General features: G+C 33.4%; 2 protein-coding genes and 1 long non-coding RNA gene across 4 annotated transcripts in view; all 3 read right to left on the bottom strand.

The window, feature by feature from the left end:
• The window catches only part of LOC134691522 (myotubularin-related protein 9-like), a 57,993-nt gene extending 41,006 nt beyond the window's left edge, over positions 1–16,987 (bottom strand). The window contains exon 1 of the mRNA XM_063552080.1: positions 16,877–16,987. The gene's annotated coding sequence lies outside the window, so the exon portion shown is untranslated. The remainder of the gene's footprint in view (positions 1–16,876) is intronic.
• LOC134691415 (uncharacterized) overlaps positions 1–22,314 on the bottom strand; it is a 328,275-nt gene that overhangs the window by 133,481 nt on the left and 172,480 nt on the right. The window lies entirely within an intron of this gene.
• On the bottom strand, positions 10–14,415 carry LOC134691413 (uncharacterized). Of its 2 annotated transcripts, none has more exons than XR_010102127.1 (3): positions 14,337–14,415; positions 4,316–4,485; positions 10–483 (listed from the first exon to the last, which is right to left on the bottom strand). It is a non-coding gene; the product is annotated as an uncharacterized LOC134691413 (long non-coding RNA). The 2 variants fall into 2 exon arrangements; XR_010102128.1 differs by lacking the exon at positions 10–483 and adding an exon at positions 2,672–2,743.

Genomic DNA, 22,314 nt, shown 5'->3' with positions numbered 1-22,314 from the left:
TAACATGTGTATCTTCTCCAACTGTTATAGGAAGCTCAGTGTTGTGTACAGATCTCTGTTCTTGAATATCCCTAACATGTGTATCTTCTCCACTTGTTATAGGAAGCTCAGTGTTGTGTACAGATCTCTGTTCTTGAATATCCCTAACATGTGTATCTTCTCCAACTGTTATAGGAAGCTCAGTGTTGTGTACAGATCTCTGTTCTTGAATATCCCTAACATGTGTATCTTCTCCAACTGTTATAGGAAGCTCAGTGTTGTGTACAGATCTCTGTTCTTGAATATCCCTAACATGTGTATCTTCTCCACTTGTTATAGGAAGCTCAGTGTTGTGTACAGATCTCTGTTCTTGAATATCCCTAACATGTGTATCTTCTCCAACTGTTATAGGAAGCTCAGTGCTAATTTCAGGCTTTTTATTGCAGGCCCAATTTATATCTGTGATAAAATCAAAAGTGCTTTTTGGTCTTTTTTTCAACGCACCTGCAAAAGAAAGCAATGTATATGACATGTTTATAAATACGAAGATGTGGTATGAGTGCCAATGAGAAAACTCTATGTATGAAAAGTTAACAATTATAGGTTAAAGTACAGCCTTCAATACGGAGTCTAGGCTCAAACCAAACAGCCCCTAAATGACTAGTTTTAACAATTCAAACATGAAAAACATTGAAAATATCTACTCTTCCCATGAAATTTTTTCACAATAATAAGTATTATAGTATTGAAACTATTTTGTATACTCTCTTTTACAAGAGTGGAGACACTGAAATGTGTCGCTGTTCTTGTGTTCATAATAGAATCAAATTCAAAACAGCTTGGACTAGGCCATATCTTGGCACGCCCATTTCATCAATTGACTTGGTCAGATTAGGTGAGCGGTTGTCTGTAACGCCCACTTATCACGTTGTAGACTTTTAACTGGGGGTCGCCAAAGGTTTTAACGCCTAAATCAAATAGTTGATTATAATTCGAAAACTAGTACAGGAATAAACCTTGTTGTTTGATTTATATTTGGTACTATAGTCCCAGTTTATATTGAATAATTAAACATTCTCTAATTGGGGCTTTAGTTATATTTCGAAAAACATTTTTCGCCCGTTCGATCCTTGTAAGCAAAGTATGGAAACAGTTTCTGTATTATAATCATTTTTAACAAATAAAATGCTCAGCTGGACACAGCTTGATACAACACTGGGGTGTTGAACCCTTAGGTAGCAATAAACAGTTAGCGCTTGATGATAAAATTGAGCCTCTAAGTGCTGAACCATGTACATGTATTTTGAAATGGATATATGCAATCTTACATCAATGCCCCAACATGTATATATATTCTGAATGCTATTTCCCAACAGATTTCAAATCATGCAATTAAAGGTTAAAAATAAATTACAAAGTTCAGTACCCATGGAAACATTTGGTGTTTGTTTTGTTTTTTCTTCTTCAAAATTTGCTGTCGCGACAACTCGTTTGGGCGTAAAAAAATATATATACTAGAATTTCAATGAACCTCAGACATACATGTTTTCAAGCAAAAAGTTTAGACCTTTAAGAAAATGAAATAAAAATTGGGGGTCAATCACCTCTTTTTCCCGCAATTGAACTTTCAAGTTCGTGTCAAATTCTCACCCCTCAAAAACTGTCAACAAATGCGGATATAATTTCAGTCATTGCTGGACTAGACATGTGTGTACATGAATATGAACCCGAAATTTACACTTCTACTGAACAAAATATGGCTCAATCTCTTCCCTGGAACCATACCTTTCCATTAAAACCACTTTCATAGCAATATATAACAGCCTTCTTAATTTTTAAGTTCTTTTACCCCAGTATTTTATTTTATAAAAAAAATCCACCGTGGCCATAATGCGAAACTAACTGTGCTAACTGTTTATTGCTACCTTATTAGTTGAGGCAAGTGTGAAAACTACTTTTAAACTTGATACAGCTCTGAATTTGGATTGTGATAAAATATTTGACACAGAATCGGTTTCCGACACAGAATGAATATTGTCAAAGAACTGAAAATTTTGAAATATGACTTTTACCTATTACGGTCTAAAGTAATATCCAAAATTTAATTTCTAAATACTTGGTGAGTGGTGAGATTTAGTATTTCCAAGTATATCAAGAATTTAATTATATTTTTTAATTTATTGATGGACAAAAATTTTAAAAGGGTTCGCTTAATAATAATTTTTTCTTATAAAGAAGTCTTAATTGAAAACATATATATAATTTTCATTGAACATTTGAGGTTAAGGACAACAGAAAAATGTGCCATGCAAGAAGGAAACCAGCATCTGTATCAAAATATCTAATATCCACTACTAAGTCTTCTTCCTTCTAAAATATAATGCATAATACAAAAAGTTAACACTGTACAACTGGATAAGATTCTTATGTCTTGTAAAGTAAGACAAAAATTATCACACAAGGATAGAAATAAGCACTTATAAGCACTGAGGCTATGGAGGCCATTGACAAATATTTGAATTTTTTTCCTGGAATTCTTTTGAATGTTCAAAATATTATGATATTGTTTTGGATATGTTTTCCACAATTTTGCTTTAGTGTTTTTACAATAATTGCAAGTCTTATTTCTATCCCTGTAACATGCAAATTCAATAGAAACAAAATATCAACTTCTTTTGAACAATAATAATTACTAATTCCTGTGTTTTTCCACTGACTCATGTCCCCAGGGAATGGACAGACATCCTCTAAGTTTACTATAAAACTGTAAATATGAATATATTCTGTCAAATTTGTATATAAATTTAAAATCTCTCACTATATATATATATTATAATACGTTATTCTGATTGGCAAACTGCAATCTCGCGTTATTTCTTAATCACCTTCATTACACAATAAAATTCATCATTCATTATAACATGAGGTCCCACAATTAAGTGCATAGGTAAATTAAATAAAAATTGTCCCTCTTAATCATTACCTCCAGCTCCAAAAACCAGCAAAATAGAACCGAGGTCCTATTCCATTATTCCATGCAATCATGTTTTCATGATCCTAACTTCATTGGGGTGTAAAAGCTTTGATCGTGCACACATTTTTAGAATGAAGCGCTTTCATGCTTCATACAAAATGTACTTTGGTCAACGCTTTTATACCCCAATGAACTTACAAAAAGAGGCATTCAATTCTTAAAATATGTATGGCACTTAAAACCAAGAGTTTTATGAATATTCCTCTCAATCAAGGTTGGGCCCTCAATACTCCATGACTGGTCAATTGAACATTTCAAGATGAATTTCACTATAATGATTGTATTAATATTAATGAAATGAAAGAACAGAGTTCCAATATTCCCAGCATATAAAAGTGCAAAGACTAGAAACTAAATTTCATTTTGGGTTCTTTTTGTTTTAAACTTCTTATAAATATCTTAGTCTTACATGAAATATAGGCAAGAGATCACTAATAAGTATCCTGTATATTTTCTTTTTCCAAGGAACACAACTTAAGGTGAGAAAACTAAAATAGTCTATATATATATACTGCTAGTCAAATGTTCGGACTCCTTGTTTTTTACCCCTACGATACAGTGTAAAATATTTTGCTCTGTAACAGATCATTTCCAATATTTAAGCAGAATCTCGATTTCTTTTCTTATGATTTGAGACCTAAATAATACCAATGCAAATATAAGTCTGAGTCAGCCTGTTCTGTTTTTTTTTTTTTTAAATCAAATACTTCATAAAGGACTTCCATAACCTATCAATATTTTAACTTGTTTTGTTCCTTTATAAATGCTCTTTTTACTTATATCAATTTAGAATTATAGATTTTTTTTTAATTTCATGCTAGTACATCCTTTAGACCAAAAAATCTGCTTAAATTTTTATAACTGATGATTACATTGGATCAACATATTTTTTAAAAAGATTTAAATATTAAAATGAAATCCATGAGGGTCTGCCATTGATAACAACAGCACCATGCCTTTTACATCCTGATCATCTATCATGTCTATTCATGCTATTGTTGTCATTTAAAATACCTCATTTCACCAGTGACTGTACCATTGATCAACAAGATTTTTGTTTTAGCAGGTGACTAACTTGAATAACACACCTAGCAGTCTGCACAGTTAGCCACTAGTCCAATGCCCCCGACTAGTAAAATTTTATTCTGACTAGTAAGTTTTTGCAAAACTTTGTTAGGACCAATAAGAAAAATGTCAGAATATTGGTCTTCAGACTAGTAGTTGAAAAAGTTTTTGGTGCAGACTGGCATAGTGGATGTTTTAACAAAGATGTTGTACCATATTCATGATATTGGTGCTTACCATGAATTGTCTGAGTGACAAAAAACCTCCACTTTCCCGTCGCTAGATCTAATAATCTCCCCGGGCCACTTCATTTTCTTAGGTATTCCTGCCAATGATGTCCAGACAAGGCAACCAGGCATGAAGATGTCCTTCTTATTCTTTTTCTTTCTTCCCATTTTGGTTTTAATCTGTTAATACATAAGAAATAAAGGAGAGTCAGACATTTTTTTGTTGTTGAAACGAATAATCCATACCATATATTTAAAGATATAGCATATATATATATATGTACATGTAGCTAAGTATTATTGTGGCCTTCTTTGCACCTTTTGCATTCAGTTGATTCAGATAGGAAGACTTCTGACAACAGTTTTCAAAGACAGACAATGTTCCAAGTTTTGACAGTTTTTAGGTGTCATACCAACAAATCATAGCACATGTCATCACATCTGGTTGCATACGAAAATAGGTAAAAAAAAAATATTCCCTTGAACGTGATACCAAAATACGACCAAAAAATTAAAATTTTTGAGGTCGTATAAAAAACAATTTATAATTCTGGGGTTACTTGTCTGTGATTGTGAGGTTTATATCTAATTCATCATATTAAATAATAATCTATATTTCTGGGGTTACTTGTCTGTGATTGTGAGGTTTATATCTAATTCATCATATTAAACAACAATCTATATTTCTGGGGTTACTTGTCTGTGATTGTGAGGTTTATATCTAATTCATCATATTAAACAACAATCTATATTTCTGGGGTTACTTGTCTGTGATTGTGAGGTTTATATCTAATTCATCATATTAAATAATAATCTATATTTCTGGGGTTACTTGTCTGTGATTGTGAGGTTTATATCTAATTCATCATATTAAACAACAATCTATATTTCTGGGGTTACTTGTCTGTGATTGTGAGGTTTATATCTAATTCATCATATTAAATAATAATCTATATTTCTGGGGTTACTTGTCTGTGATTGTGAGGTTTATATCTAATTCATCATATTAAATAATAATCTATATTTCTGGGGTTATTTGTCTGTGATTGTGAGGTTTATATCTAATTCATCATATTAAATAATAATCTATATTTCTTGGGACACTTGTCTAAGATTGTGAGGTTAATACATGTATCTAATTTCAAAATCTTATCCTGGAGACTTTTTATCATAAAAAAATTGTAATGGGTTCTGTGAGAAATCAAATGGCATATTTTAACTGTTAGAGAAAATGTGCTTCACAGAGCGCAGCATGATATGACTGCAGAGGTCCAATCCTGAACAGTTTGGGCAAAAATGGACACAACATTCAAGCTTGATACAGGTCTGAATTTGGATTTTAATTAAATATTTGACACATTATAGGTTTCTGTCACAGAATAAATGTAGTCAAAGAACGTGAAATTGGTTAAATAATTTGAATTTATTTTCAATTGCAGATTTCGTTCTGTTGTGCAATACTTGTACCGATTATCAGGTTATCTGCATGTTGATATCGTAAAATATCAGCCGCGAGACATAATATGAAGCTTTTTGTCGAGTGAGCGTAGTGAAGCTTTTTGTCGAGTGAGCGTAGCGAACGAGATCAAAAAGCCTTCATATAATGTCAAGCAGCTGATATTTTACAATATCAATATGCAGATAATCTGATAATCGATTTATCGGGCTATATTTGCGTGTTTCAGAAGTGTTTTCTTTGTTTCACCAGCACACAAAAGATGACTTGATAAGTTCGGGTCAAAGTTATTAACGTCGGTTAAAATATTATGACGTCGCTGATATGTCCGTGTCAACGTATTTGACGTCACAAAGACATGATACGGAATAATATTAAGTGATATAGACAGTGAGTGGGACGACCGATAAAGTGAATCTATTTGTAGACTATATACAAAGAAATAGCAAAATAAATTTTTGAGAAAAACCTAAAAATAATAAAATGCGGTTTTATGTGCAAAAACAATTGGAATGGACATCGTTCAGTGTAAGGAATTTGTACAACTTTGTTAAAATTTTCAAACTTTTGCCATTTTGGGTTTAAATATTATGATGTCAGATGGGTCAAAAGTTTCAGGGATCCGGGCTGAAAACTTTAAGAGGAGTTGATTACACAAACTATGTACCCATTTTTGCCACCAGCCCGCTCAATTATTAAGTGTTTTTTACTGAAGCATTTTACAAAAAAGTGCTTCTATGAAGAAGAGAAATTTAAAAGCAAACAATATGGTGTTCCCCTCCCCTACACTAACATTCACCATACATTTTGTCTCTGCCCATGACAATGACAACAAATGAGCTATTAATAAAATTAACAAAACAAGCATCTGGAATATGCATTACGAACAAGTATGTATACCTAGATAGAACTGATAGTCATTTAATTACCTACCTTTCTTAAATGTTACTTAAGGTTAGATGATAGTAGTAGGCAAGAATGCCCAAATCTGAACAAATCCTTCTAGCAGCACAAAGTTGCATTTCACTTCCAAAAATCATGAAATATTTGCCTTGACAGTACATGTTATAAAAGTCAAATCCACATGAGACACAATAATTGTACAATTTGAAAAATTCATCATCAAAAATTAAAACTAAAATTCCAGAAGGAAATTCCCAGCAAAGCTGTGCCATTTTCATCTGATTAAGAATCCTTTCTCCATTTTGACTGTTGAAATATGGGACACTGGATAAAATACATGTGGCCTTTGTCCAAACTTTATGGGGCATAAATTTTTACTGGGTTCTGGCTTATGTAAGAATTCTTTTCCTTCCACTGCAACAACTGTACCTTAAATTCTTCTGAGGCATTCAAATTGTAATCCATATAAGCGACAAAAGAATAAACAAACTCTCAACTCTTCACTTGTGTAGAAAATTAATATAGGAAACCCCAAAAAATTATACATCTCATGGACATCAATGTCAAAATCAGAGCAAAAACTTATTGCTTGAGAATATTCATAGTCATCAAAAAAAATTATAATTCCAAATGGCAAATTTTCTTCATGAATAAAGCTGTCCATTTCAGAAGCAAAATTAAAAGGAAAGCACTGTATTCCACATGTATGTTAACTCCAAAAAGAGGCTACATGGTCGTCATGGCAAAGTAACCCCACAAACTTAGGACAAAAACCTTTAAAGATCTGAATTTTAGCTTTAAAAAAATACTTTCTTGAAAAGTTATATTTTTTCCTAACCTCCTCTGACCCAAATTTTCCAAAGTAGCTATCCTGGAATAAATTAATAAAGATGTCTTAAGTATGAACATGATAGCTCACAATTGATGGACACCCAACCCCATAAAACATGGATACTCTAATCAGCTACATTTCTGTGCAAAACTTTTTACAGCTAAAAGCCTAAATATTGACAATCACAAGTGTCTCAAATTATTGCTAAAATTTCACACCTCTTGACGAAAAAATATTTCTAGACTCTAGAGAATATTGAGTTCTCACTAGATGATTGGTCGAGATTTATTGGGATTTTGGAAAGAGTAAACCAACAATATTTAATTTAGACTCCGTTATAAAACAAGACAGAGCCTCCATTGCAGAGAAACATTTCAATAGGCTCAATTTCAAAATTGAATTAATAAGAATTGATTTAGCACACTATAACATGTCTCCCCTTCCATCTCTATGGAAGCACCTTGATTCTCAAAGAGGTGTATGCTTTAATAATGAAGGACACATGGTTGTTACTAATTTCAACAACCATCGGTTACTTGTTATACACCCTGACTTTCAAACAGCAAGATTAATGCATAAAAAAATCTGTCATTTGACATTTTAGGATGTCAATTCGGTGAGGAATTAATACTCGAGAACTCGTTGGTTTTACCAAGTCATACTCCAGTACTTGCTCGGTTAAATATAGATTTATAAAATTATACATGTACACATTTTACGCTTAGGCGGTTGTGTGTAATGGCCGTTAGATCCCATAATTGGTTATGTATGACCAGCATTGCAGCAATTAAAAGCTAATTAAATTACTATATATATAGTAATTAAGTTAACAATAATTATCTTATAAAAAATTTAATAAATAAAAATTGAACATCAATGATTACAAAATTAGACTGGATTATCAAGAATAACAATAACATTCCTTAATCTAAATAAAACACAATTTACAAAGGTAGACGAGTATGCAGAACAAAATATTAATATATTGCCAAAAAGTTTACATAAAGTATTCCAATTATAGGAAGATAACTCTGCAAATGGGAGATAATTCATGCTTAAAGCATTATTGATTTGATACAGGGAATTATTGATTATACATAGGTTTTAACACAACATGACACATCTCAGATCAAAACATGTCTCTTCTCAAAGGCTTCAGTATAAATGGGAAATGTTTGAAATACCAAGGCCATTTCTCAGAATAGAGTCATATCAAGTTTGTACATTGCTAAATTTCCTGTTTGTCATGTTTGCTCTTTCACTTAGATATGACAGTATTGATCTAAAGTCACTGTTAATCAGTCCAGAACTTAAGCAGACTCTTGTGTTATTTTGTTTGTTTGTTATAAAAAAACAGACACGGCCTAAGAAGAAAACAATAAAAAGGATGCAAAAACAAACCTTTAATATGGGTATAACCATAGTATAAAAAAAACACCATAAAAAATCGACGCAGCGCGTCACAAAAGTCCACACGTTTATCCAACTTGTCACACGCTACCATGGTGCTATCCAAAAATCCTGGGGAGAACACTGTGTCATATTAAATAACAATCTATATTTCTGGGGTTACTTGTCTGTGATTGTGAGGTTTATATCTTATTCATCATACATGTATTAAATAACAATCTAATTATTTCTGGGGTTACTTGTCTATGATTGTGAGGTTTATATCTAATTCATCATATTAAATAACAATCTATATTTCTGGGGTTACTTGTCTATGATTGTGAAGTTAATATCTAATTCATCATACATGTATTAAATAACAATCTAATTATTTCTGGGGTTACTTGTCTATGATTGTGAGGTTTATATCTAATTCATCATATTAAATAATAATCTATATTTTTGGGGTTATTTGTCTCACAGTGATTGTGAGGTTTATATCTAATTCATCATACTAAATAATAATCTATATTTCTGGGGTTTCTTGTCTATGATTGTGAAGTTTATATCTAATTCGTCATATTAAATAACAATCTAATTATTTCTGGGGTTACTTGTCTATGATTGTGAGGTTTATATCTAATTCATCATATTAAATAATAACCTATATTTCTGGGGTTACTTGTCTAAGATTGTGAGGTTAATATCTAATTACAAATCTTATCCTGGAGACCTAATTCCAAATCTTATCCTGGAAACTTTTTATCATAAAAAATTGTATAGAGTTCTGTGAGAAATCAAACGGCATATCTTAATTGTTAAAGAAAACTAATTTTCTCATTTTAAATGTTTTAATTTGACACTCCCTACATAACTTGCTGCTTGCTACATGACATGTATGTGGGATGGGCTTTGTTCATTGTTGAAGGTAGTACTACAGAGACCTATAGTTGCTAACCTTCTATGTCCTTTGGTCTTTGGTGGAAGAGTAATTTTCAAAATTGTGATGTGAAGGGCAAATGAAAGGCTTTTGTCCTATTTCCACTATATATACTTGAAGGTATCTATCTACTGATGAAAATAAGTGACGAAAGAGCAAATTTATTCAACAGGTATAAATTAGTATCAAAGCAAGGACTATCATCATATTTTAGAAACAAATAAACATCATGTACATTTAATGAAAATAGCCATCCCATCTTGTCATCAAATTGCTGGTCCTTCTTATAAACACAGCTACTATGATACCTATATGCAACAGTATAAGTAATATAATACACAAAAGGATACATATCAAAAAGAGAAGAACATGTAAAACATCCATTTTTTGTCTGCAGGTCAAAGTGAGGTCTGCCAACTGACCACATGGTTGAGAACCTCTTAGCGAATTAGTCACCTTTTAACCCCATAATATCAGGACTTTTATACTGTCCACGAACATAAAAATCTTGAGGAGTAACGCTCCTGTACAATGTACAATGTAGTGTACACCACAAGGGCATTAGCCCGAGAAGATGTATCTAATTTGCACCCCAAGATATTATTATCTATAATTCATGAGGATGGTCGTTCAGCGAGTTTAATGTCGGGGTACCCAATCGCACTGTTCTGAGGGTGGTTTCTGACATTTGCTGAGAAACTGTTGCAACAACATAGTTGATTTTTATGTTCTAACAAGAAGACTTCATGTGATTTTGGAGGGGAACCCAAATTTCCTAGTTAGTGAAAAGTCCCAACGAGACATCAGTGCACAAAATTATGTTCACTAAATTATTTGTCCAATACATGCACATGCACTAAGCTAAGACATTTGTAACATATTTTAACTTTTTATATTGAACCGGTAACGTGTAATTTACAAACAAAATAATGCGTTCGTTGATTTTATATGGAAACCATCTTTGCTTATTAAAGTCCGAGAAAACCTTCCGATGTTCTCAGACACGTTTATATTAACAAACAATTGACAAAAGCGTGCTCAAAAATCACATGCTTTATTAGTGTGACAATTGAGCTGTGTTGATTTATCTACTTTCACTTTCAATTTTACTTGCGCAGCTACGGCTTTCACATTGTTTAGGAGAGAAATCATGCATACGGAAAAGCATTCAGTGAATCTCGGAACAATTACTCACTGGAAGTAAATAATTCAGAAGCTGTACATTTCATGAAGTTTTACATTGAAACATAAGAGTTTTCACAAAAACAAGTATATGAATAAAAGTTTTATACTATAAACTTACAATTTAGTGAGAAAAAAAACATGTTCAACTTTTTTTTCTACAACTCGTTTCATATGACTTTAAAGCTTCAAAATGATTCTCTCATCTGCACAAGAAAAAATTTCATCAGCATTTACAATGACAAAATAAAATGGGGTGGGCGATCTGGGTACACTGGGCGATTTGGGTACCATGACGTTACCTTATATTGTATGGAAAAGCATGTGCACTTAGGTATCCAATTACATAACAACATTCTGATGTAAATATAAATGAAATATATTTAAAAAAACTACAATTTCTCAGGAAGTACATTATTTGTAATAGCTTAAAAAAGAATTTTTACTTTCATTTTGTTTTTCATCCTCAGTATTGACCATTTTACTTACAAATACACCAATGAGACACTGTTGATATAAATATAATACTTACATATATTCATAAGCAAGCGTAAATGGTCACAGGAATCCCATGAAAATCACAGAACTTGATGATGTCATCAAGCACACAATCATTTTTTACTTCAAACCCAAATTCCTCCATGAAACCTCGTCCTAAATGCAACTTACAAGGTATGTCATTATAAAGAATGTATGACATAGTAAATTTGAAGTCAAATTTAGATACTTGTGAGGAGAAGATTATAAGATACATTTTAGGTACAAATGTACTTCATATGAAACACTTGAAATTTTTCCATGCCTCCATTTAATGATTGACAAGAGCACATTGCCTGTTTCACAAGGAAAGACAACTAACCTTATAATGAATAGTCTATTTGCCAATTACTGACTTCGATTCCGTTCTTTGAAATTTCCACTTTAAGGGAAGTAATTCAATCAAAAGTTAGATCACGCGGCACCGGACATGATGCCTGATTTACTGAACAAACCTTTATAAAAACGGCATCTTGTAATATGAAATCTAATTATATTTTAAACAAAACAAATTTACAGATAAAATGTCCCTATCATTTCAACAAGTTACACCAAAGATGAAGTTTTGGAACCGTACAGGTCAAGAGAAAATGATTTTTACATTTGGTTAGTTAACGTTAGAAATTGCAGAATTCGTCCAGGGCTAGAGTTGCTCCCCTTTGCATGAAGTGTAAAATTCAAAGTCAAAATTGGGAATTCTGTGCTGATTGGCAAGTGGCCTATTGATATTATACAGTCAGACACCCAGTTGAAATCAAACAAAAGAAATGGAATCTTGACTGCAGAAAGTAAAAATGGTCACCTAGAAAAAAACAGGGTCGGTTGATACCAATTTTATTTTTTTTGAAAATCCAATAAAAAAATTAGGGTATGGGCTAAAAAACAGGGTCGGTCTGGTTAGCTGAAACACAGACTTTTTTTCTCAGCCTGAGATAAAAGCAGCCAAGCTGTGAAAATACAGTTCCCTTTATTGTTTTACAATCTTACATTCATTGTTTAAACTCATATCAAGCCGACTTCTTTATTTTATTTTTATTAATAATCCATCATAAGCAATCACTGAGATCAAAGACATTAAAAATATACCTAATCAGTATTCCAAAATGCAAACGAACCTAGGGCCAACAGAAGCCATGGGCGAACGAACCCACCGCGAACAGACCTAGGGCCAGCATGTTACTAGAGCGAACAAACCCGTTACCACCCAAAATCCCACGTTGAGACCAACCCCCCACCCCCCACACACACTTGTCTTCAGGGGTCCAAGTTGAAGTTCATAAACATAAAAAATTAAATCTCTGCGCTCCCTCATTTTTTTAAAGACTGGTCGCTTCGAAAGCACTCTGTTTGTTTTAAGGTTCATCTTTACACTTTGTCAAAAATGACTGTGTTTTCACCATAAAATTACATCTGAGTACAGACAAAACTGTATAATTTTAAGTTTTAAAGCCTGGCAGCACCTAGATATACAAAAGTTACATTAATTTTTTGTTTTAGAAAAACTGAAACTATTGTGGATTTTGCTAAACATTTTCTTTCCTTACCACAGGTATCCTAAATGATTACAATTTAATGTTAAAACTTTGAGATTGTCTCCTCAGGTAACGATTGTACATTGTAGCATGCTTTTTGCATGAATGATAAAACAATAGAATTCTACTCAACAAAACGGTCCTACTAAAAAGCAGTCTGCACCAAAAACTTTTTCAACTACTAGTCCGAAGACAAATATTCTGACATTTTTCTTATTGGTCCAAACATAATTTTGCAAAAACTCACTAGTCCGAATGAAATTTTACTAGTCTGGGGCATCGGACTAGTGGCTAACCGTGCAGACTGAAAAAGGGCCTGGGAAACAGAAAAAGCGCACGGGAAAAGAAAATAATATTATTTTATAACAGTAAATGTTTTCCTGAATAATAAAAAAAAAAAAAAAATTGCTTATTTTGTCCTTAACCCGCCGTCTTTTGACAGGCGGACCCTAATAACCGTTATTTGGCTCCAATGGCGTTCCATACTTTTAGAAGTCCACTTTATGATACTTATTATAAAATTTATGTATGTCCCGTCAACCTGAGGCTATCCATATTCACGTTTCTCATGTATAAGTAGCATTTTGAGCACAAATACGGACTTGGAAAATTGAAATTGGCTAAAACTCGGGTTTCTGGAGGGGTAGGCTTCACATCTGTATCTTACACAAGAAGTTCAGAGGCATAAAACTGGCAAAGATAGTGCAAACCCACGGCCATATAACTACTGATCATTATTATTAATGAAATACGCATAAGAAACAACTACTTCCGGTTTTGGGTCCATTCGAAGTCAAAAATCGGCAAAAATCGTGAAATTCGGTATTTTGGGTCCAAATGACCTTCTGTAGACTGATGAATCAAGATCAGTTTCACTCCGATCTAACAACTGTTGGGGTCAATTTGTTCACTAGGGTCCACTCTACACGCAGGCTACAGCTGGATACCTGAACCAGCAACCCTGGGTCTTCTGGGTCAAGAGAAGGGGTGAAAAATCGGCAAAATTGACGCTTTTTGCACCTGATAACCCTCTTTGGGGCAAATTTCCGTCAAAAAAAATTAATTTAAGTATATTGCATTGTATTGTATTGTAAATTATCTTCTTGGATGGATACTAACTACTAAGGAAACCCGGCAAAAAGTGGTAATTCGCAAAAAGAAACTGCCAAAGGCAAAGTCTACAAAATCTCAAGTTGTTATCTAATATATTATCTACAGGCCTAACGAAACATAAACAAAAGAATTTTAAATGGATCTCACCTTTCGTCTTGTCTTTTATCTGTTACCATGCCATGATGATGATGACGACTTCTCTCAGACTCATGTATACGGCCATTTTATTTTTGAACTGGTTCCTTTATATTACGTCTGAACAGAGCAGATTTAAGGGAACCAGTTTTACGCGCATGCGTGTAGCTAATTAACTTCGCGCGGTAAAGACAACTCCACTTACTGTGTTTAGTCCATTACAATACTTATACGTGGACGTCTATCATTGGACAACACATTGTGGGGTCAAAATAAAATTTATAGACAATAACCTTAGAAGGATTAAAAAATGAATTTCAGACGATATATTGTGGGGTTAACCTCACTATACAGATAAACCCCACAACTCCATGTTCTACATACAAATAACCCCATAACACCCTTCTCCTAAAAACGGACGGACACACGGACGGACGCCCAGTATTTCCATGTCCCCCACAACAGGGGTCTAAATTAGTGCTAGTCCAGTAGTCCGGGACTAGTAAAATTTGCGTCGGACCAGTAGATTTTGTCAGCTGGTGCTAGTCCAGTAGTCCGGGACTAGTAAAATTTGCGTCGGACCAGTAGATTTTGTCAGCTGGTGGTCCGGCGGACCAGTAGAAATTTGTCGATAAAAATCACTGATTGCATCGCAATCTCCATTTGTTTTACAAAACAATTTACCTGTGAATTCAATTACACGATACTGGGGGGGGGGGGGGGGGGGGGGGTATTACAATTGATCAAGTTAATTAATATCTCGGGTGAGCGTCCTTCACAACAATATAAAATGTGGAAATTTTTTGGAAGGAGTTAAACTGCCGGACAAAAAAATTAAGATAACTGAAAAGGAAGATCGAAATAAAGTATACGAAAGTGACAAAAGGAAACGCAAATACAAAAAATCATGGGAAAAAGATCGTGCATGAATGGTTTTTTAGATCGGAATTTAATGAACTGTACAATATGTGAAAAATTTGCAGTGACAGACCTAAATAGGAAATGTATTTTCGTAACTGGAACGTCAAATTTCAGATTGGATTCTGTACTTGCTCATGAGCAACCAGAACAGCACAAAAAATCTACGGCAATAAAAGACAGGAAGGCATCCGAGGAATCCAAGGCAGGGAAAATTATTCAAACTTTAAATCAAAATGTGTTTACGTTCCTTGTTGATACAAGTATTGAGATTACCAAAGCCTTTATCAAAATCAGAATAAAGACTATTCCTTTGTTACTGTCTAACTTATGTAAACGAAAGCATCAAAATAAAATTAAACATCTGTCATTTATATTAGTGTTTGTCAAATTAATGTCATTTTTGCAGGACCTGTAGATTTAGAGCCGGACCAGTAGAGTTTTTAGTCCACTGGTCCGGCTGGCCAGTACACAAAAAAGCTTAAATTCAACATTCGACCCCTGCCCCCCACAACACATTACGCAGGGGAATAAAAGCTTAGTTTTTCCTCAATTTTGACACCAGGGAAGCATCTAATACCTACACATAGTTAGTTTGTTAAAGTCAAAGGACAAAAAAATATTTCTCAAAATTTGTGATTAAAAAAAAATAAACAAACCCAATAAATTAAACCTAGACCTATTCAATACTTGTTCAATTAATATATGTTTTTTAGTGCAGATACATGAATGTTACAAAATAAAGCCAATTTTAATTTTGTGTTTGTTACAGTTGCCTTAGAAATTTCATGATAAGGGGAGTAACCCTAATTTATTACTGATATTGTTCATGTTATCTACTCTTCAACTAATAAAACCATTCTGACAACTTCATTCTGACTTTCAATCCATATTTCAATATATCGTCAGATACATGCATGTCTTTTCTTATATCAAATATATATTAAAAAATTATTTGATAAAGCACAATGCATAATTTTTATAAGTAAAGCTTATTGCTGAAAATAGGAACACTGTCATGGAATGCATCTCAGTACACATTTATATCTTTACATAAAAATGTGTACTGTAGCATTATTTCACCTATTTTTGCAGTTTTCATGTCAGAGAAGATGCATGAAAGTTTTTAAAAAAAGGCAACTTCATTCAAAATAAATGTGTACTGAGATGCATTCCATGACAGTGTTTGTTTACATCAGTCCTGACATTACAGTACACTTACTATGTACTTAAAGGTGATGCTGGTGTTGGATGAAAATTTGAGGCTAATAACAAATTGAGTGCCTTATCTCTGAGTCGGTCTCTATATTAAGATAATAACAAATTGAGTGTCTTATCTCTGAGTCAGTAAATAACAAATTGAGTGCCTTATCTCAGAGTCAGTCTCTCAGCAATGACAATGTCTATATTAAGATATTATTTTGTGTTTTACAATAAAATCACTATTTTAATTCATTTAGAAAGTCATTTTAAAGTAGTCTGCAAGTGTTATTTTTTATTTTGCTAAGCCTGTGACAAAATTAAAAAAAGGAAATAAATATTCCTTCAATAAAGGACACAATCCATATATAAGACCAGAAAAGATCTGAGGAAACATTGACTCTTAAATTTTAAGAAAAAGAACCACAACTCACTGAAAAAATACAAAGTGGAGGAAATATCCAACTGGTCCTAAAGATGATAGGTCTTCTTCTGACTTCTCTATGCTGAAGGGAACAAAATCAGGAAAAATCTGTAAAGGTTCCTATTATAACAAAAAAATAAGAATAAATTACTTCATAAATGTCTCTTGTAATTGGAAATTACCAAAATATGAATAAATACAAATAAAATACCATTTCTACATATAAGTTTAGAGATCATAAGAAGTTATGACGATCTATTCAAACAATAAATTTATTTTATATAGAAGTGAAATAGGTGACTAACAAGTACATTTTAAAATCAACATTAAATTTACCAAAAACTAAGCAGATTTAAATTTCAGGATAATACAAGTAATAAAAGAGAACAAATTTGTAATTTTTGTATGATATAAGGGAGGTAATTCATATTGGAATTAAAAATATTTCCACAATGTAAATATAACGGAATTTGACGAGACTGTCATTAAAGTGAGAGGGTTAGAGCTATAAAACCAGGTTTAATCCACCATTTTCTACATTTGAAAATGCCTGTACAAAGTCCGGAATATGACAGTTCTTGTCCATTCGTTTTGATGTGTTTTGTTATTGATTTTGCCATGTGATTATGGATTTTCCAAATTGATTTTCCTCTAAGTTCAGTATTTTTGTGATTTTACTTTTTGGCAATGCTTTTTAAATACAACAGTGACCTCATCTCACTTTTAGGGACACATAAGAAAAGAAAACAAGTGCCACCTGGGAAAGAGAAAGTAGATTAAACCGGTATGTCCATATTAACCAAAATGAAGTACTGTGGATTAAACATTCAAGAACCCTGAAAGTATATCCCCAATGAGTATATCTGTAGTGTGTATTGGATTTCTTCACTGGGACATGAAAGAATGACAGGGATGATTCTACTATATAGTTTAGGGCCGCTATATATTGTCAATATATATAAACAATTCACCAAACTTTCATGAAAATTGTTCAAAGCATTATTGAGTTATAGTAAGAAAACTGGAAATCCGCCATTTTTCAGGAATAAAATCCCATAACTTAAACGTCAAATCTAAAATTTATAAAAATCAAAATAAACGATTCACTAAAGTTTCATGAAAATTGGTGAATACATTTTTGAGTTATTGTCCGACATGCTGACGACAGACAGATGGAGGTGCAACGATTTACCATAATACGTCCAATAAAAATAACAAAGAGGATTAGGTTGTAGAGAACAGAGGATAAGTACACATTGTATATATTGTTCTAAATTTTTCTCACTGTACAAAGAAATTACTACCAACTAACCAGACAGGAAATGTTGGACTCGCTGTTGGACTGAGTTAAACACCAATCACAGCAGCAGGTTAGATCTGTCTTCAGTACCAATCTGTCACCATCTTGAGGTATTCAGGATATGTGCAACAAAGGCTCCCTGAAATTAAAGAAATAAGTAAGAATCATATGAAAATGAGGAGAGAAAGACTCAAAATAATTACAATGTGAAGACAATTCCAAATGTTATTAGGCCAACAACAAAAAATAAGTGTATTTTCTGTGGCATGGCCCCAAAAATAAGGTCGGTAGGATAGGGAATTATTTTGTGAAACTGTCATGAACGTTTGTATATCAGATTTATGGTTGGATTTTATCAACCAAACAGGGAGTACACTAGTAGACATTTTTATATAAGCCGGCCATTTTTACAAATAGTGCTACTTAGACCCTGATCATTTTAAGAAATGCTAAATGAAAAGCTTTTTTTCCGATAACAGCGAGAGAGAAAAAAATCCCATCACAGTCATAACACATTGTAAGGGAAGTAACTCTTAATGTAAAAAATTAAATGAAATTGATAAAATATAAGTAATTCAACAAAGGCCAAATGAAAATATATGTGAGTTCCAGTTCAACCAATCTGACCGACCCTAAAAAACTAGTTCAAACCCCTGACCCTAGAAATTTCCATTTCTGAAAAATAAATTTTGAACAATTCCATTTTGACAGACTTCTGTCATCTGAATTTCCATTTGATAGAAGTATCCACTACGGCTAAAATTGCAAAAATTCTTGCCAGAATGAAATAAAAACATAATACACTGTGCAACATCCTTATCACATATCACATGTACAGATGTATAAACAAGATGTGGTAGAAAACTCTAATCAGGCTAGTAATGCCTCCACAAGAGACCAAATGACACAGAAACTAACAACTATAGGTCACAGTTCATGCAGTAAGGCCTTCAACAATGAGTAAAACCTGTACCGCATAGTCAGCTATAAAAGGCCATGAAATGACAAATGTAAAACAAACTAGATATGGACAATGCCCCACTCCCCTTTTCTGCTCTGCCATATGCATGAGTATAGTTCCACATATTTTAGATTTGACAAACAGTTATGTTGGCATACAACTTGAAATTGTTACTCTATCTGTAAGACACAAATGATGCCCCCGCCTGACCATAGGAAATTATAAATTTAACACTGATGTATGATGATGTAACTGTAGGAGGAGATAGCGGGACAAACCCTGATCTCTTTGTGTATGATGATGTAACTGTAGGAGGAGATAGCCAGACAAACCATGATCTCTTTGTGTATGATGATGTAACTGTAGGAGGAGATAGCGGGACAAACCATGATCTCTTTGTGTATGATGATGTAACTGTAGGAGGAGATAGCGGGACAAACCATGATCTCTTTGTGTATGATGATGTAACTGTAGGAGGAGATAGCGGGACAAACCATGATCTCTTTGTGTATGATGATGTAACTGTAGGAGGATATAGCCAGACAAACCCTGATCTCTTTGTGTATGATGATGTAACTGTAGGAGGAGATAGCCAGACAAACCATGATCTCTTTGTGTATGATGATGTAACTGTAGGAGGAGATAGCGGGACAAACCATGATCTCTTTGTGTATGATGATGTAACTGTAGGAGGAGATAGCGGGACAAACCATGATCTCTTTGTGTATGATGATGTAACTGTAGGAGGAGATAGCCAGACAAACCCTGATCTCTTTGTGTATGATGATGTAACTGTAGGAGGAGATAGCGGGACAAACCATGATCTCTTTGTGTATGATGATGTAACTGTAGGAGGAGATAGCGGGACAAACCATGATCTCTTTGTGTATGATGATGTAACTGTAGGAGGATATAGCCAGACAAACCATGATCTCTTTGTGTATGATGATGTAACTGTAGGAGGAGATAGCCAGACAAACCATGATCTCTTTGTGTATGATGATGTAACTGTAGGAGGAGATAGCGGGACAAACCATGATCTCTTTGTGTATGATGATGTAACTGTAGGAGGAGATAGCGGGACAAACCATGATCTCTTTGTGTATGATGATGTAACTGTAGGAGGAGATAGCGGGACAAACCATGATCTCTTTGTGTATGATGATGTAACTGTAGGAGGATATAGCCAGACAAACCATGATCTCTTTGTGTATGATGATGTAACTGTAGGAGGAGATAGCCAGACAAACCATGATCTCTTTGTGTATGATGATGTAACTGTAGGAGGAGATAGCGGGACAAACCATGATCTCTTTGTGTATGATGATGTAACTGTAGGAGGAGATAGCGGGACAAACCATGATCTCTTTGTGTATGATGATGTAACTGTAGGAGGAGATAGCGGGACAAACCATGATCTCTTTGTGTATGATGATGTAACTGTAGGAGGAGATAGCCAGACAAACCCTGATCTCTTTGTGTATGATGATGTAACTGTAGGAGGAGATAGCCAGACAAACCATGATCTCTTTATGTATGATGATGTAACTGTAGGAGGAGATAGCGGGACAAACCATGATCTCTTTGTGTATGATGATGTAACTGTAGGAGGATATAGCCAGACAAACCATGATCTCTTTGTGTATGATGATGTAACTGTAGGAGGAGATAGCTGGACAAACCATGATCTCTTTGTGTATGATGATGTAACTGTAGGAGGAGATAGCGGGACAAACCAGGATCTCTTTGTGCAGCTAGTGTAATAGTGGTTTGACTAGTGTTGTTTATCCGGATGAAGAAAATCCCCATTGATTTTTATCCACCAACGAACATTGACAAGGTTTTCTATCCGCTTCCAGTGTTAAACATCCACCAGTAATTATAAGATTCTAAAAAGTTTTTTTCGAAGGGGAAATATATATAAAACGTGGCTTTATAGTTTTTAGTTTATTTGAAACTTGCATAGTTGATTTAAAAAGTAAAAAGTGGAGAGTTTTCATCCAAGAAATGTTCACACTAGTGTTTTTAAACAAGGAATGATTACACTAGTGATTTTGTACTGGAATGATTGCACTAGTTATTTTATACCGGGATCAATTACACTAGTGCTTTAAATTCATACATTGCTGGAGTGATAAGTACTCATTTGAACACACGATAACACAATAATGCTTATCAACGAATAAGATTTAAATAATTTTTCTATGCAAATCTATAAAATCATAGCTTTTAAATTTTCACTAATTGTAATATTAATATTTATTGAATTGCAGAAGTTTTTCTGTGTATTTGCTTTTCGGTTGACTTGGATATAAAATCATATCTTCTATGTCAATATATCAAAGGATGCTTTTATGAAACTTTATGTAAAAACAAATCTGCTCTTTAAACGAATGTTAAATTTGGTTTACATCAAGTTCAATGTCCTGATCATTGATACAGTATTTTGAGTTATAAAAACATCCTCCTCATCATCATCAATATTATTTACTAGATTGGCTCAGATTAATTAAACTGGTTCCTTGAAAATCGTTTTAATTTCAACCCATTTATTCATGTTATTTATGTAAACAATAAACCGGTCTAACATAAACATGATAAACAAAACAACGATATCAAGATCAATGCTTTCACACTTTTAACATCCAATATTCTCTAGAGAAAAACAGTTACCTGGAATAAATACATGGCAGAATGAAAGTACACTTACAATAAAACCAAAAAAATGACGAAGTCCAACTTCCTGTCATTTTCAGAATATTTTTAAAAAATCAAAATCCTGTGGCTACATGCACACCTTCATTTTGTGTATGAACATCCTACAAAATATTAAAGTTGTACATCCAAAACTGTAGGAGGAGATAGCTGGACAAACAATGTATCCTAATTCGGACAAACAGACAGACAGGGGTAAATGAATATGCCCCCCCCCCCAACATTTTGTTGTGGGACATAAAGAAAAAACACCCTGATTTAATTTGATACAAAAAAATGAATGAAAAACAAATGTTTTGCTCATTGTTGAAGGCCGTACGGTGACCTACATGTATAGTTGTTAATGTTTTTGGTCTTTTGTGGATAGTTGTGTTATTGGCAAATCATACCACATCTTCTTTTTTATATGATGTACAGCAACAAACGACAACCACTGAATTACAGGCCCCTGACTTAGGACAGGCACATACAG

The sequence above is a fragment of the Mytilus trossulus genome, chromosome 11 (assembly GCF_036588685.1).
Source record: "Mytilus trossulus isolate FHL-02 chromosome 11, PNRI_Mtr1.1.1.hap1, whole genome shotgun sequence".
NCBI classification, from domain to species: domain Eukaryota; kingdom Metazoa; phylum Mollusca; class Bivalvia; order Mytilida; family Mytilidae; genus Mytilus; species Mytilus trossulus.
The sequence above is the reverse complement of the archived record's forward strand: the minus strand, read 5'-3'. Positions and strand labels throughout refer to the sequence as shown.